We start from the raw sequence: 15,539 nt of genomic DNA on the forward strand, positions 1-15,539 counted from the left end.
CCACAGCTAATAGACATGGTGTGACAGTCTAAGGCACTGACCAGTATTTAACATCTGGATAATGTGTGCAGAGAATATAAAAATTATAGCATATCATATATAGAAGCAATTTTAGCTCCATTGCTGACATTTTGAATGTTAAACTGTAAATTATCCTCTTGAATATACAAATACATTTTCCAAAAAGCATTTAAACTACCCAATTGTTCGTATTTAACATACGTTAATAACTTCCATTTTGTTTTTCATGAAACAAAATGTTTATTGATTTAAAACCACAATATTTTAAATTTGATCAGGAATACTGAAGTTTGTTTTATATTGAAAGGCTATGGTACTGGACTCAAAATCAGAGATTAATAGTGACCCAACTTATCAGAAAGAAATGCAAACAGTCAATAATGTATCATTAGGAAGCACATTTTATTGAACATTACTACCCTTTAAAAACACAGGATAAATCACTTCATATATATTTTCATTTTAAACACAACTTTACATCTATCACTCGCATCATTTGGACTTTAACCTTCTTGAAAACAGTCAAAATGACCTATGGGCATTAAATGTCACCTTATGTCAGTCACGTGACGGAAGAGCTCCTTGGTCTCCTGCTCCTCTCGCAGCAGAGTCACGTGTCCCGGCAGGAATTCGACCTGGAAAACGCTCAGACAACAGTAACTGTGGAAAGGCCCAACATCGCAACACAATGTACTACTGTTGCCATCAAGACAATGCAGGGTAACACAATACCTGCCCGGGTTTACCTGGATTTCACAATCCGTGGCCAGGCGAGAGCCGATGTGCGTTTGTTTCGTTCCTCTGGGCGGCGCCACAGTGCTCAGGACTCGTTCTACTGGGCGGGCACCATCCAGTGCGCCGCTGTGAGACAAATAAAGCCCAACCATGAAACTTGTGACATAGCAAATGCATAACATGGGCTAATAAAAACAAAAACACAATATGCACAGGTCACATTCATGTCATTTAAAGTGTAATGTCACACCTTTTATTTGCCCTTATCGGTAAGTCTCGGTTGGAGAGGCGGACAGACCAGTTTCACAAGGCCGCGTAGACCAGTTCAATCCGGTTACCAGTACAGGTCAAACACTTCCTCAAAGTCCCTCTGTTGAAAGGCAAGACAGCTATCGTAATCAGAGTCTGATGCATCACATATACTGGGTGATACATATTCACTATCATGATGTGGAGATGTTACATGAGAAACTGTCTGGGTGTAGTTCGCCTTTAAGTCGTCGTAGACATTACCCATAAGGTACTGCGTGGTGTTAGGCGGCGCCATTGCCCCCGATGGTTGAGGTAGCATACAGGCCGCGCTGGGGACTTCCTTACACACGGATGCCTTCTTCGCTGTCTTCCCGATTTTCCCCAGGGCTTTGGCGAGTTTAGCCAGCTGGGCCCGTCTTTGTTCCCGCCGGAGGCATTTTCGGAAGGTCCTCACAGAGCCGGTTAAACACTTCTTGAAGGCCGCATCCCCCTCCGTGGAGACACGAGGCAGTTTCCACTTCAATCTGGACCCAGGTTTCATGGTTTTACGCAGGCTGTCGGTTTTAATGTGCTTCGATTTGGTATCCATTACTTCTTGACACATGTCAGTCCAAAAACGAATTGTAGAGGGAAAAAAACGTCGACTGCGGCTGAGTGACGTCTCTGTGGAGCGAGTTTAAAGTGTCTTCTTCGGAGTTTAAAAGTGAGAAAAAACAAAGATAGCCTTTACTAAAATGCTGTACTGTTTGTACCACAAAATCCAGAAACTATAACAAATGTTTGCTAAATATTCGGAGCTCTAACAACACGTCCTGTCCGAAGTTCCTTCTCGTCGAAAGTCTGTGTAACGCAGGGCCTACGTCGCATTTATTATAAAACACACCCAGAATCCTTTGCTTTCCAAAACAAAGGCAGGGCTGCATGGCGGTACTGCCCTCTGCTGGGGTGGAATGAGACAAACGAAACTCTGACTGACAGGGAGACGAAGTGCTCAACACGGAATGAATCAATGTTGTGAGAAAATTCAAATTAATAATTTATGCAGTAGTGGAATGGTATTCAGATGCTTTACTTGAGTAAAAGTACCAATACGTATCTGTCAAAAATACTTAATTACAAGTTAAAGTCCTGCATTCAAAGCCTTACTTCAGTAAACGTTACAAAAGTGTTATCAGCAACATTTACTTTAAGTATAAAAAGTAATAAGTGTGCAGAACAATTGCCTTTACGTGTGTATATAATTACATTTATATAGTGACATTTCTAGATAATATCTAGATAGATAAACAAAAAATTGTATCTAAGTACAGTACAGAATCAGAATATACCTTTATTCGTCCCACAGAGGGGAAATGTACTTGAGTAAATGTATTTAGTTACGTCCATCCTCTGAATTTGCATGGAGAACAATAACACACTATAAGTATGAAATAGTTGGAAATAAAATTGTCATTGTGTACATTTCCCACAATAATATTTCCTAAACACATTGTCTTAATTTACAAATACTCTATGGTGAAAAGTGCTATTTTTTGTAATAATACAAAACAAGATTCAGTTTTGAATAAATAGCTTGTAAAAGGGACTTTTCGAAATACATTTCGAAATACAAACTAAGTTATATAAATATAATGTATTTTTATTTCATGGTTTCTTATGTATCTATTTGAACACATGAGATCTAGATAGTTCTACAGTTCGTTGTTACTGTACTGCTGGTCAATATAAAAAACAAATAAATCAGAAATTGCATGAACTTCATAGAGCTACTCAAGAACATAATATTCACAATCCCTCCATACCAACCATCTTGTAAAACTACAATAAACTAATAAAATGTGTAATCTAATTAAAATGACATTAGGATGAACCAAGGTAACAATCACAATACATCTCTACACCCAACAGGAATATTACTGTGACATCATTGAGGATTCCCACCAATTAAATCACAGTTAGTGTATGTATCGCAGGATTATTAAAGTGATATTATAGCTGTCAACAAAATCTCCAGGGAAATTATGTTGTGAACCACTGGAGGGCAGACTCCAACATGAAATGTAGATCTGTCACATTTAGCAGATACTTTGAAACACCGCCAGAGGGCAGCATGTCCCTGACAGAGGGCTCTATGGCAAGCCATTTGAGTATTTATTCCATATCCTTGATATCAGACGGCAGCTGCCTACACTAGTTGGCTCTTTGATTGCACTTGTTAGATTTATGGTCAAACTAGTTTGGCACTCTGTTTTACTAGTTCAATAAAACATTATACTAGTCACTCTTCTTCAGCAACTAGTGGCACTTTTATCCGACTAGTTACCACATAAGCCTTACTAGTGACGCCAGGAGCAGCACTAGTAGCACCAAAGTCCCAACATGTAAGCTTTTTGATGAACTAGTGGCCCTCTGACCATACTAGTGACGCTAAAAGTCTTACAAGTTAACTAGTGCACTGCAAAAGCTCTGACATGTTAACTAGTTACAAAAAATAAGCAGAACTAGTTATCTAGTGGCATACATTTGTCTGCACTAGTGAACTAGTAGCACCCAGAATCACTCACTAGTTAACTAGTAAAGGCAAAAGGTTAACTAGTTAACTATTTGACGCCTGTTTTACCCAAGCGGCAAACTCTGGGGAAGAGCCGGGACGCCAATACGGAAGTGCCACAAACTGCAGTTCATATATTGGCCGATAGGCGATGACTGCAGAAAGGAGCAATTTCCATAGACCCCCATGTTAAAATGCCCAATTTCACAGCAGAAAAAAAACGTTTCGAGCCCTGGATGCCATAAATATTATTATGTATATAGTTAGATTCCACCTTCATGATTATGAATCTGTAAGTGAATTGTTTTCTAACATGACCCTTTTATTTATATTAGGTCTTAAAGTTTTTGCATAAATTAGGGCGTGGTCACATTGAGTGACAGCTCTGTCAAGTGACTGCTGCTGTTAGCTTCTTGTCTCTCTGCTAGCTGCTCCGTCTCCGTGAAGCTACAGGGACTCTGCCTGCTCAGTTCATCCAGGGAACACAACTTGACCCCGGCCGTGTTTGTTTATTCTTCATGCTTATATATCGGACTATTGTGACTTGCTCTGCGGTTAAAACAGACGGTGCCGTTTTGCGGTAAGTGAAATTCGAGTACTTTATTTATGTGTTTATGATTTCAATCAGCTACGTAATGAATGTTAAGGCTTGGGTTAGCGTGTAAGCGAGTGGTAGCTACATCGGTGCTAACGATGCTAATCTTAGCCTCCAAGTTAACTTAAAACCATAGACTGTATATATAAAGGTTAAAACGAAATAGACAAGTGTTAAGCGTTAAGTGGGATAATACTGCAGAACAAAAGGCTTCTGTTTGAGGTTGATAAAATAAGGTCATCCTTGTAACTTAGAGAGATATTTTATTATGTAGGTAGGAACTGTATGCATCGCTAAGGTTAATTTAAATTGGCTATGCTCAAGTATGTAGACAAGCTAACGTCGAAGTAGTGTATGTGAAATCAACCTCACAATAAGATGTGTGTATATTACAATTATTAATGTCATATTTCAAGATGATTACTTCGATATTACAATATGGTTGGTTGAGCTGGAGTTCATTATTGAGCTTACACGTTAACGTCACAGTCATATCTGAAGAACGAACCCAAATCTTGTTGTTTTTATTAATTGCATTACCAAATTGGTATCAAATAAACAGTAAGCATTGGTAACACAACTTCCAAAGTTACGGTAAAATAAAAAGGACCCTGACTCGGACAATACACAATCCAACATGTTCAACAGAAGAGAATAAGTTATATTGTTTGTACACATGGTACTTTACATATATATCTGTTTGTTTAAAGTGTCCAGGTGATTCGACAGGCTGGACCAGAGAGTGAGAGACAGCACTGGACTCCTCACAGCAGTGAACTTCAGCACAGGTACAAATACTCTTTTTTCATACTGTACAAAGAATCAAGAAAGATATTGGTTTAAATAAATGAAGTATTGACTTTAATACACTGATATACATTTCATTAAACAATACTAAATACTAGATCACCTACACATCAGTGAAGTTGAGGGTTTTTTCCATGCAAAGGGTTACATTTAGATGTTAACAAGCAATATGACTTTGCCAGCTTTCTAATTTAATGTATTGAAGGCAAAGATATTTAACGCATAGTGACAACTGCTACTATTTATCTCTCAATATTGTCTGTAAAAATGTGGTAAAAGTTATTCTTTCAGTGAGACAACAGAGCAAGCTTGTTTTGATAACAGTTCAATATTATTTTGATAATAAAATACATTTCAATGTTGATAAATTTCATACTGTTCATTCATAATCTGATTGTCTTTGTAGCTCACTGTTGAAATAAAAAAAAACATTACAATTACAAAATAATTATATCTACAGCCCCTAAAAACACAAACACACCGCTTTCATAAATAACACACTTGTTCTGCAATAATATGTTTTATGTTTCCTGTAATTTTTGTTAGGAAAGGACATGCCTGAAAGACACAACTCAGCATCTCCTCTTTCTCCGAGGGTCAAGAAGAACATCCAAGAGGAAAATTAAAAGCTGATGTTATGAGATGTTAAGACCAGAGGCCTGTACTACGAAGCCGGATTTTCCTAACCTGGATATGTTTGAGTTAGCCGGTTGGCCCAATCCAAAACATACGCGCTCTGGCTAAACTGTACTACGACGCTGGTTATCAAGTGGATCGCTCAAGCCAGCCGTGTCCTATCTAGTTAGGTGTACGTTCACATGAAAGGGGTGGTATTTGGAGCATTCGACCAATCACAAACATGGACAAGCGCACTGACAGCGCAGCGTCATACTTCCTGAATGAAAAGTGAACTTTAATATTAGTCAAATATGAAGAAGTTAAACTTTAAACATCCATGACTTAAACACTTTATCCAGGATAAAAGCCACATAGCTGCACCTGCAAGGTGAATACAGCTGGTAAAAGAAAAAGCGTTTGAATGCGTACATTAACAGGTTTATGATATCACTGCCCCGTTAAGACACGAGTGGATCTGACTTTTTAATTGGACACTTCCAGCTCTGCTCGAGTGACAGCCTGTTACAGCAGCTCCTACTCACCGCTGAGGCGTTTCCTTTTAGTTTGATAATAGTATTACTGTACCAAGAATCTCAAAGTAACTGCAAGACATCATTTTACTTCTGATATCTATCTACGTGTTACACTTAATTGGTTTTATTAATACAGCTGATACTACTCTTCTACCAAAAATGTGTAAATTGTAATAACTGTTCATTTCTATTTTAAATATATTTTGCCCTTCATCTATCTGAACTTTTGCTGTAACAATGTAAATCTCTCCTCTGTAAGAAGAATAAAGGAATTCTGTTTGTTAAACTAGTAACCCGAGACCTTTGTCCCCAGCAGCCTGCTGCCACCAGATGTCATCTGACAAGTGCTGCAGTGTTCCCCTCTGAAACATCTATAAGAAGACCACTAATAATCACCTCTCCTATGGCCACAGCTGCAGTAACCTGCTGGTTTGTAGGACACTACTGCCACCATGTGGCAGCTTTCAGAATATATTCTATATATATATATATATATATATATATACACATATATCTTTTGGTGAGCATGGTATTCCGATTACTTTATTGGCGTTTACATCACCAGTTCTTCCACAGCTAATAGACATGGTGTGACAGTCTAAGGCACTGACCAGTATTTAACATCTGGATAATGTGTGCAGAGAATATAAAAATTATAGCATATCATATATAGAAGCAATTTTAGCTCCATTGCTGACATTTTGAATGTTAAACTGTAAATTATCCTCTTGAATATACAAATACATTTTCCAAAAAGCATTTAAACTACCCAATTGTTCGTATTTAACATACGTTAATAACTTCCATTTTGTTTTTCATGAAACAAAATGTTTATTGATTTAAAACCACAATATTTTAAATTTGATCAGGAATACTGAAGTTTGTTTTATATTGAAAGGCTATGGTACTGGACTCAAAATCAGAGATTAATAGTCACCCAACTTATCAGAAAGAAATGCAAACAGTCAATAATGTATCATTAGGAAGCACATTTTATTGAACATTACTACCCTTTAAAAACACAGGATAAATCACTTCATATATATTTTCATTTTAAACACAACTTTACATCTATCACTCGCATCATTTGGACTTTAACCTTCTTGAAAACAGTCAAAATGACCTATGGGCATTAAATGTCACCTTATGTCAGTCACATGACGGAAGAGCTCCTTGGTCACCTGCTCCTCTCGCAGCAGAGTCACGTGTCCCGGCAGGAATTCGACCTGGAAAACGCTCAGACAACAGTAACTGTGGAAAGGCCCAACATCGCAACACAATGTACTACTGTTGCCATCAAGACAATGCAGGGTAACACAATACCTGCCCGGGTTTACCTGGATTTCACAATCCGTGGCTGCAATAATATGTTTTATGTTTCCTGTAATTTTTGTTAGGAAAGGACATGCCTGAAAGACACGACTCAGCATCTCCTCTTTCTCCGAGGGTCAAGAAGAACATCCAAGAGGAAAATTAAAAGCTGATGTTATGAGATGTTAAGACCAGAGGCCTGTACTACGAAGCCGGATTTTCCTAACCTGGATATGTTTGAGTTAGCCGGTTGGCCCAATCCAAAACATACGCGCTCTGGCTAAACTGTACTACGACGCTGGTTATCAAGTGGATCGCTCAAGCCAGCCGTGTCCTATCTAGTTAGGTGTACGTTCACATGAAAGGGGTGGTATTTGGAGCATTCGACCAATCACAAACATGGACAAGCGCACTGACAGCGCAGCGTCATACTTCCTGAATGAAAAGTGAACTTTAATATTAGTCAAATATGAAGAAGTTAAACTTTAAACATCCATGACTTAAACACTTTATCCAGGATAAAAGCCACATAGCTGCACCTGCAAGGTGAATACAGCTGGTAAAAGAAAAAGCGTTTGAATGCGTACATTAACAGGTTTATGATATCACTGCCCCGTTAAGACACGAGTGGATCTGACTTTAATTACATTTGACTCAAGTGTTTCGTCAACTTAATGTGTTGCTTAAAATAATACTTCTGCATACAGTATGTGACACTGTGAGTGTTGCACGGCCAGATACGGCTCAAGAAGCTGACTCAAATAAGGAAATATATGATACATTATGATGTGATATGATATGAATGATAATGGGACACATCGACGTCTGCACTCACAGTGCCGCGGACTGTACTTAATGTTACTCTGATCCGGTTACTTATGTTGTGGCAGATATTTAAGTAAGCTTTCTTAACGCTAATGTTATAATAGTCAGATTGCTCTGAAGATGGGAGGGGATATTCTATTAATTTTCACGTTCACACAGTCAGTTGATTTTTGCCGGCCGTCTTTCCTGCAACGGCAGTTTTTCTATTTCCTCTATCCTGTAATATGACTTGATAGCTTTAAACTCCGCACACGGAGCTCTGATTGGTCAGCAGGCGGTGCTTTCACTGAGTTGATCTCTTAGCCTGCAACCTAACCTCCTCCCGAGGAGGTTAGCCGCTCAGCATAAGTTACCATGGAGATCTAGCCCGCTAAAAAGAGAACCAGCATCGTAGGACCGGAAAGCCCGAGTTTTCCCTGAAGTCAGCCGGCTAAGCGAAAATCCAGCTTCGTAGTACAGGCCTCTGTACAGGACATTCACTAAGAAACTATTTTTATTGTGAAAACACAGTCAGCTGATCGAATGCACCTATTTCCACATCTACACTCCATCAGCTGATTATTTCTATTTGCCTCACTTCCTGAGCTTCACAACATGTACCTTGTACCGCAGAGTTTGCAACGCAAATAAATGGGGCCAATCTTCAGTCGGATGTGAATGTGTAATCTAACATTTTCAGTAAGAATAATGGACAAAAGGAGTGCAAATACAAATTCAATTTATTGAAATGTGAACCAAAAGTTAATCAAACACGTTTTAAATAAAAAGCACATATGGACAGAAGGTGTAAACCTATTAAATGTATAAGTAAACACATTTAGTCAAATAAAGTGACAGACTAGGCCTGATCAGGTGGTATCAGCTATGCATGGGCTCCTCCATCAGGTCTGGTCCTCCTCACAGAGGAAAGACCCTCAGTCCTCTCCAAACCAACAGACAGGACGTCCATCACACGGATGTTTCTCCCTGAAGTCTCTGCAGCTCTCTGGACACCACACTGTCTCAATCCATCCACACTGAATATGAGAGGGGAAAAATGAAAATAATAAATGCTTTAGACAATAAGAAATATAAAGTTGACTGTTGAGTTGCTCAGTTTTTTTAGATTGTCAATACTATTACTGTATAACTAATATCTCAGGTTAAGAGGCACCTTCAAATAAAGATTGGTCTTTAAATACATTTTGTCTTTTGAATTGTTTGTCTAAAGTCAAGGATCTAGAACTGGTACTTCTAGTTTTAATGGTACAGTCTGGTTATAATGCTGTTTGGAGGAGGCCTCACAGGTAAGAGCACTAACTAGCTATCATCACATGTACCTTAGCTTAACTTAAATGTATTAAACGTATAATTAAGTGATGGCAAAATATAAATAACTAATGTCATGCAAACATATTAATATTTGCTTGATTCCAGTGTTGCATTTAGCACATTGCATACAAACGTTAAGGGATTTTAAGATTCTGAAGTATTATGCTAAAAACTCAACTTAGATTATTATTTATAGTTTTGCTGAATAGTCTCATGTCCGCTTACCTTAGAAACGTAAAATGCGATGGCAGTGTGCAGATGGGGAGCATGTTAGCTTAGCTTGGTAGCTTCAGCTAGCTCTGGAACTTCCATCCCGGTGGCAGCAGGTCCCGCCTCGGCTCCGCCTCTTTGCCCTTATTTGGAGCAGGCGGGAGTGGAACTCTGACGCCACTGTCGAGCCGTTAGTGGCCGACTCCGCCTACTAAGGGCTTCTCGGCAACTCTGCAGAATCCTATGGGTGACGTCACGGACCCTACGTCCATTTATATATACAGTCTATGGTTTTACCTTACTAGTTAACTAGTGGGGCTCAAAATGTCTACACGTTTTATTTTTTTATTTTTTTACTTGTAGTACTGATACCGTCCACTAGACTCCCAGTTACGTCGCGAGCTGCGTACATGATTTCAGCCAAACACCGCAAAATAATCTGTGACGCGTTTGTGTGTATTGTGTATTTGTTTCCCGGGGAAACACTCACAAGAAACCCGCTGTTGTTATGCCTGCCCTGCTGTGACGTTAAGTTCCCGCTTGTAATTAGGCTATGCCTTTACAAGCTTAAAAGTTGCATTTATCATCTCAATTTGGCGAAACAAGTTTAATATTCTAAAAACCAAAATCAGATGAAAACAAACTGTCACGGACCCTGCCGTGTTATCTATGATTACTATAGAGTGGCCCCATGGGACCTTATTTCGGAAAAATAATGTATTGAAGTCAATGGAGAGAGAAAACGTATCTTTCGATCCCGTTTGAATTGTGCCATGAATTACACATATGATGTTTGTCAATCTTAAAAAATCATTTCCATGTCAAAAAAGTCACAGTTTGTCGTAAAACTGTTGAAATATAAGACTATGAAAAATACGCAACAAGAAAGACTACAAATCCCAGAGTCGCATAAGTGATGTCACAATTGTTTTCCTCCACTTAGATCAGCGCCATATAGATATAATCTATCTATATGGCGCTGGCTAAAATAAGATAACTTTAACAAGATGCCTGTGTGCTTAGTACCAGGTTGTTCATACCAGCAATGGGTCTTGCTCGTTCTTTCGCTTCCCGTCTGATGAAAGGACTAGGAGTGTCTGGATCAAGCTAGCTAGTAGCTAGCACGTTAGTTAGCATTACAGCCTTGTCATTTGTATTAGCCTTAACATGAAGTAACATTAAGTAACCCAAAATGTTAAACAGTAAGAGTAGTAGTCATATTTCGTGAACCCTTTGAAGAGTACTGTCACACCGGTGTGATCATTCTATAATACACAATTTAAGCCCGGGGGAGAAATGCTAACGCTAACGCTAGCGATCTTCTCTACTTCATGCTATCTGCACAAATGGTTGATATTAAACATTAAAACGACCAGGCAGTTCAGAGAGAATCAAAGGAAGGCAGGCAGGCAGCTTTGAATGACATTCTTCAGGACGTGTTTCATTGTGGTGATAGTGAGGGTAGTCAATCGTTTTGTTGACAAGACAGTAGTGACGGCCATCTTGGTGACGTGTGTTGTTGACCAGAGATGTAGTTCATTGAGCGTTTCACACAAACAAATGTGTTACTTCACAGTTTTACGACACATTTTTTTTTTTTTGACTTGCAAAATTATCTTTTAAATTGACAAACATCATATGTGTAATTCGTGGCACAATTCAAACAGGATCGAAAGATAATCTTTCTCTCTCCATTGACTTCAATACATAATTTTTCCGAAATAAGGTCCCATGGAGGTCCACCGGAAGGGGAGGGACTTCGCCACTCTATACGTATTTTCATACCATTCATAATTTCAGCGGGAGGGAGGGGGAGCGGCGCTGAGGAACAGCAGAGTGCGGGTTGACAGGTGTCTGTGTTGACATTCCCCTTATTGTGCGTCAGCAGAGACTACAAGTGTTTTAGGTTCAAGTTAGACAACTAATGTCTGGGTTAGTGTTCATGACTTCATGTTTATGTCATCTTAATGGTTAATCTTAATGCACACACATTTTCCGTGCTTTCCAATAGTTTAAAATAGTTGTATTCCACTGTTAAATAACCTGTTCAATACAAACATGCCACTTGTGAAAATTAAATAACATTTCTGTGAACTGATATTTGTTTAGTGAGCTTATTAGAGGATGTTCCCTGAAAGATTGTAAAATGTCAATGAAGATTTCAGACTTAATTTGTTAATAATTACATACAATACATGGAATTTGTGTGTGTGTGTGTTCCAAGTGAATCTGCGGCCCCCTGGTGGCCAGTACATACATTATGTGGCCCCCACCACCATCCAAGTTGCCCATGCCTGGTCTAGACGGAAGAGAAGTTGTGTTACTTCCTCAGTCTCACATCCTCTGAATCCAAAGGGCACTGCAGTTCAAAGTGTGTTTTGTAAAGAATAATCGTGCTTTCAAATGATACATCTTTGGGTAAAAGGCATCTTTCTGATCAAAAATATAATCCGTAATGCTAACTCTTGACCTTCTTCCATTTTACCTCCTTTTATTATTCAAATATGTTTTTCTTCTTTGCTCATCATCTCTCATCTGAAGATTGTTTGCCTCATATTTCATTGTAATCTGAACAGTGCTGCATAAGAATCTGGGAACATGCTGAATAATACATCCAGGGAAACATGCCCTCATAAACCACTTCAATTTCACAGAGACATTATGAGAGCTGAATCTTGTGTTAATTATTTGCTTCTGGCGAGTAAAGTAGTGCTGATGTTGTCGTGAGGTCTGTGGTGCATCAACAGCGGTATACTGAGGAGAAGTGATGGGATTTGAATATGCCCTACATTATGTGCGTAAACAAGCAACTGAATTTCCATGCAAACAAAAATTACATTGCATATGGTTTAAGCAGTGCCTTTTCAAATGCCTTTAATGATGGCTTTATTTTAAATTATAGGAAATAAAACAAATCAAATTTGGGGTTTTGACATGATGATTGTGATTAAGTTATTTCAAGCGATTTCGAGTGATTTTTTAATACAGGGGGGGGAAATCACTCAGCATTAATCTCTGAAAACACTTCCTGATACAGTCTGCCTATCAAGTTGTTATGGCTAATGGTTGGATAGTGACTTATCTGGCAGACATATTAAGTGGTCCTTTTTAGATCTGGCTTGTTCCACAAACTCTCGATAGTTTACTCTGTCTCATTGGCATTCTTTGGTTGACAGTGAAAGTAAACTTGGCACCTCGGAGCCAGTTTGCTGGAAGTGTTTTTATTGGTGACGATGAAAGCTGTGAAACTTAACTGCACTATCACAACAATGTAGATTCAGCTGCACTGTGTTGTTGTGTGTGGGTTTGGTTATCAGTGTAACAGTTACTCTCACATTACAGTTACTCATTTGATTTGTTGTTTAGATAAAAAACACTTAACAACAAGGGCGATTCCAGGTCTTTAATGTCCTGCTACCTGTATTATGGGCACAGCACAAGAGCTTGAAAACTATGTCCAATGTTTTTTAAGCAATGTATTTTAACTCTATTTAGTTGGTTCCTTTACTCCTATAGTTTTATTAAACTTTCTGAAATCAATGAAACACATGAGCACTGGGCTTAACATAATGCAATACTTGTACATTTAGCTCATTAATGGAATAGAATAATAAGAAATAATCATTTCTTAAATATACAGGGAAATAAACCCTCAGGCACTTTCTAAAATGTAAGGATGTGCCAGAGCAACATGTCTGATGAGAATTGAAGAAGCAAATTATTTTTTACCATCATCCAAATTCCTTTTTTGCACATGAATAGATAAATACATGCCTTGACACGACATTCTCTTTATAGATCGGTTCCTTTTAGAAACAGACCCAAAGGCAACTTTGGCTAAATCAATCTTGCTCTTTCTGTATGACAGGTTGATCTTTTTTTTCTTCATTTTTTTTTTGGGTTGCACAATGTTTGTTGCATGCATGTAGGTCTGCGTGTATGTTTTGCACAATGTTTGTAGGATGCATATAGGTCTGTGTGTGTTTGCATTGGCTGGTTTGTGTGCAGGGTGAGGACAGAGCTGTGTGTGAGTGATATTCACGGGAGCTGGGCACAGTTCAAGTTTCCTCCGCAGTGCAGTGGCTCTGTGGAGAGACAGGGAGGGAGAGAGGGAAAGAGAGGGGGGGGAGGACAGTGAAGCCAAAAGAGAGAGAGAGAGAGAGAGAGAGAGAGAGATGACGCTAGGCCAACTGTACACCCTAAAAACACATCACTCACTGCACACACGCAAACACTGGCAGCTTTGTCAAACATTTTGAATCATTTGATGTGACTTTGCACGTGTGAGGCTGTACCCGCTGACGGTTCAAGTCCTAAATTCAACCGGACATTTTGCAACTTCCTTACCCCAAAATAAATCTGATTTCCCAGTTTCTCATTTATAAGCAGCTTCATTTAGTTTCTTTCTGTTCCCTATTCGTCATCATACCCATGAAAATCTCACTTTCTCGTCCCCAGGACAGATCCTCTCTCGTCTCAGGTAGCCTACAGCTGTCCTGCCTATCTACACACCAGAAGGGTAATCTGTTTATAAAAATGAATGATTTATAGGATATGCTAGCCTGCAGGCCTGGATCAGCATTTTTCATCTCTGGTCATGGCGACTGACTGAATGATTTGTTGTGAGTTCCAGTATGAGACCTTCTAATGGAATTACACAGTGACAGAGAGTGATAGTTGGCTTGGCTTTATTGTATGCATGCGTGTTGTTGCATTAGGCAGTGGAAGCATTAAACCAGCCGTCAGGGCCACGGGTCAAACTGACAATTCATTGAAATGATTGTGTCTGAAGATCAGATGTTCAATAATAACATCAAATCCCAGCCAGCATATTTTTGGCAACCAAGCCCACATTTTGAAATGTTATCCTTCCAGATGACCGGTTTGTAGGCCTGCAGGATAAACAGAGAGCACTGGATAAACATTTAGATGGCCAAGGGAAGTGGTGACATAACAGAGCCACCTGAAGCTGAGCAGTGATGTCTCGTTCAGAGGTACGCATGAGAGGCTTCGATGGCTTTGTGTGTGTTTGTTCAGAGGAACATTAAACCCTAAAAATGTGTTGATCCACTAACTTTTTTACCAATTTCTGCATTAAGTGTTATAATATTAGTTAGCCCATTAAGCATCATCATTAGCTCATGATTGTATAACAATTGGCAAAAAGGTTTTTTTTGTCCAAAGAAAGATTCCTTAGTTTCAGCTTCTCTATTGTGAGGTTTGTCTCTAAAATCAAGCATAGCCAGAGTCAAACACTGATATCACAGCTGTGATATTACAACACAAGCAAAGCACAAGTCATATTTCAGCATCAATCAAAATCAACCACAGTCACCAAGATGACACAGCTTAACCTTAGCGTGGTTTCTACCCCCCTGAACAATTTGAAGTCCAAATGATCAACTACTGTCAGCCTTTTCCAAGGAAGGGTGTTCTAAACCTTACTCTAAGACCAAGCAGATACCTTCAGAGACCACCAGAGAGACCAGGAATTGGGAGATGTACAAAGTACAAACCGGTTTTATTGGGTTTTTACAAAAATAGAGGATTACAAGACCCAAAAATGCAAAAGAAAAATAGAAAAGTTTTGCAAAGACACAAGGTCAAAGGACAAAAGCATAAGGGGCGTTCACACCAAGTACTTTTCCCACAGTAGTTCATGAGAACTTTAGTTCATGAGAGCTCCTTTAGTTCTGATGAACTAAAGCAGATCGCGTTCACACCAAAATGAGTTCCTGGGGGTGGATTAGGCAAATGAGCCGCTGACGTC

The 15,539-nt window shown here is 39.0% G+C and overlaps 1 long non-coding RNA gene across 1 annotated transcript; it reads right to left on the reverse strand.

Moving 5' to 3' along the window:
- Positions 1-404: 404 nt before the first annotated feature.
- On the reverse strand, positions 405-1,865 carry LOC117485046. The gene is made up of 2 exons (XR_004556189.1): positions 1,007-1,865; positions 405-882 (listed from the first exon to the last, which is right to left on the reverse strand). It is a non-coding gene; the product is annotated as an uncharacterized LOC117485046 (long non-coding RNA).
- Positions 1,866-15,539: the final 13,674 nt, after the last annotated feature.

The sequence above is a fragment of the Trematomus bernacchii genome, unplaced genomic scaffold (assembly GCF_902827165.1).
Source record: "Trematomus bernacchii unplaced genomic scaffold, fTreBer1.1, whole genome shotgun sequence".
In the NCBI taxonomy this organism is placed as follows: domain Eukaryota; kingdom Metazoa; phylum Chordata; class Actinopteri; order Perciformes; family Nototheniidae; genus Trematomus; species Trematomus bernacchii.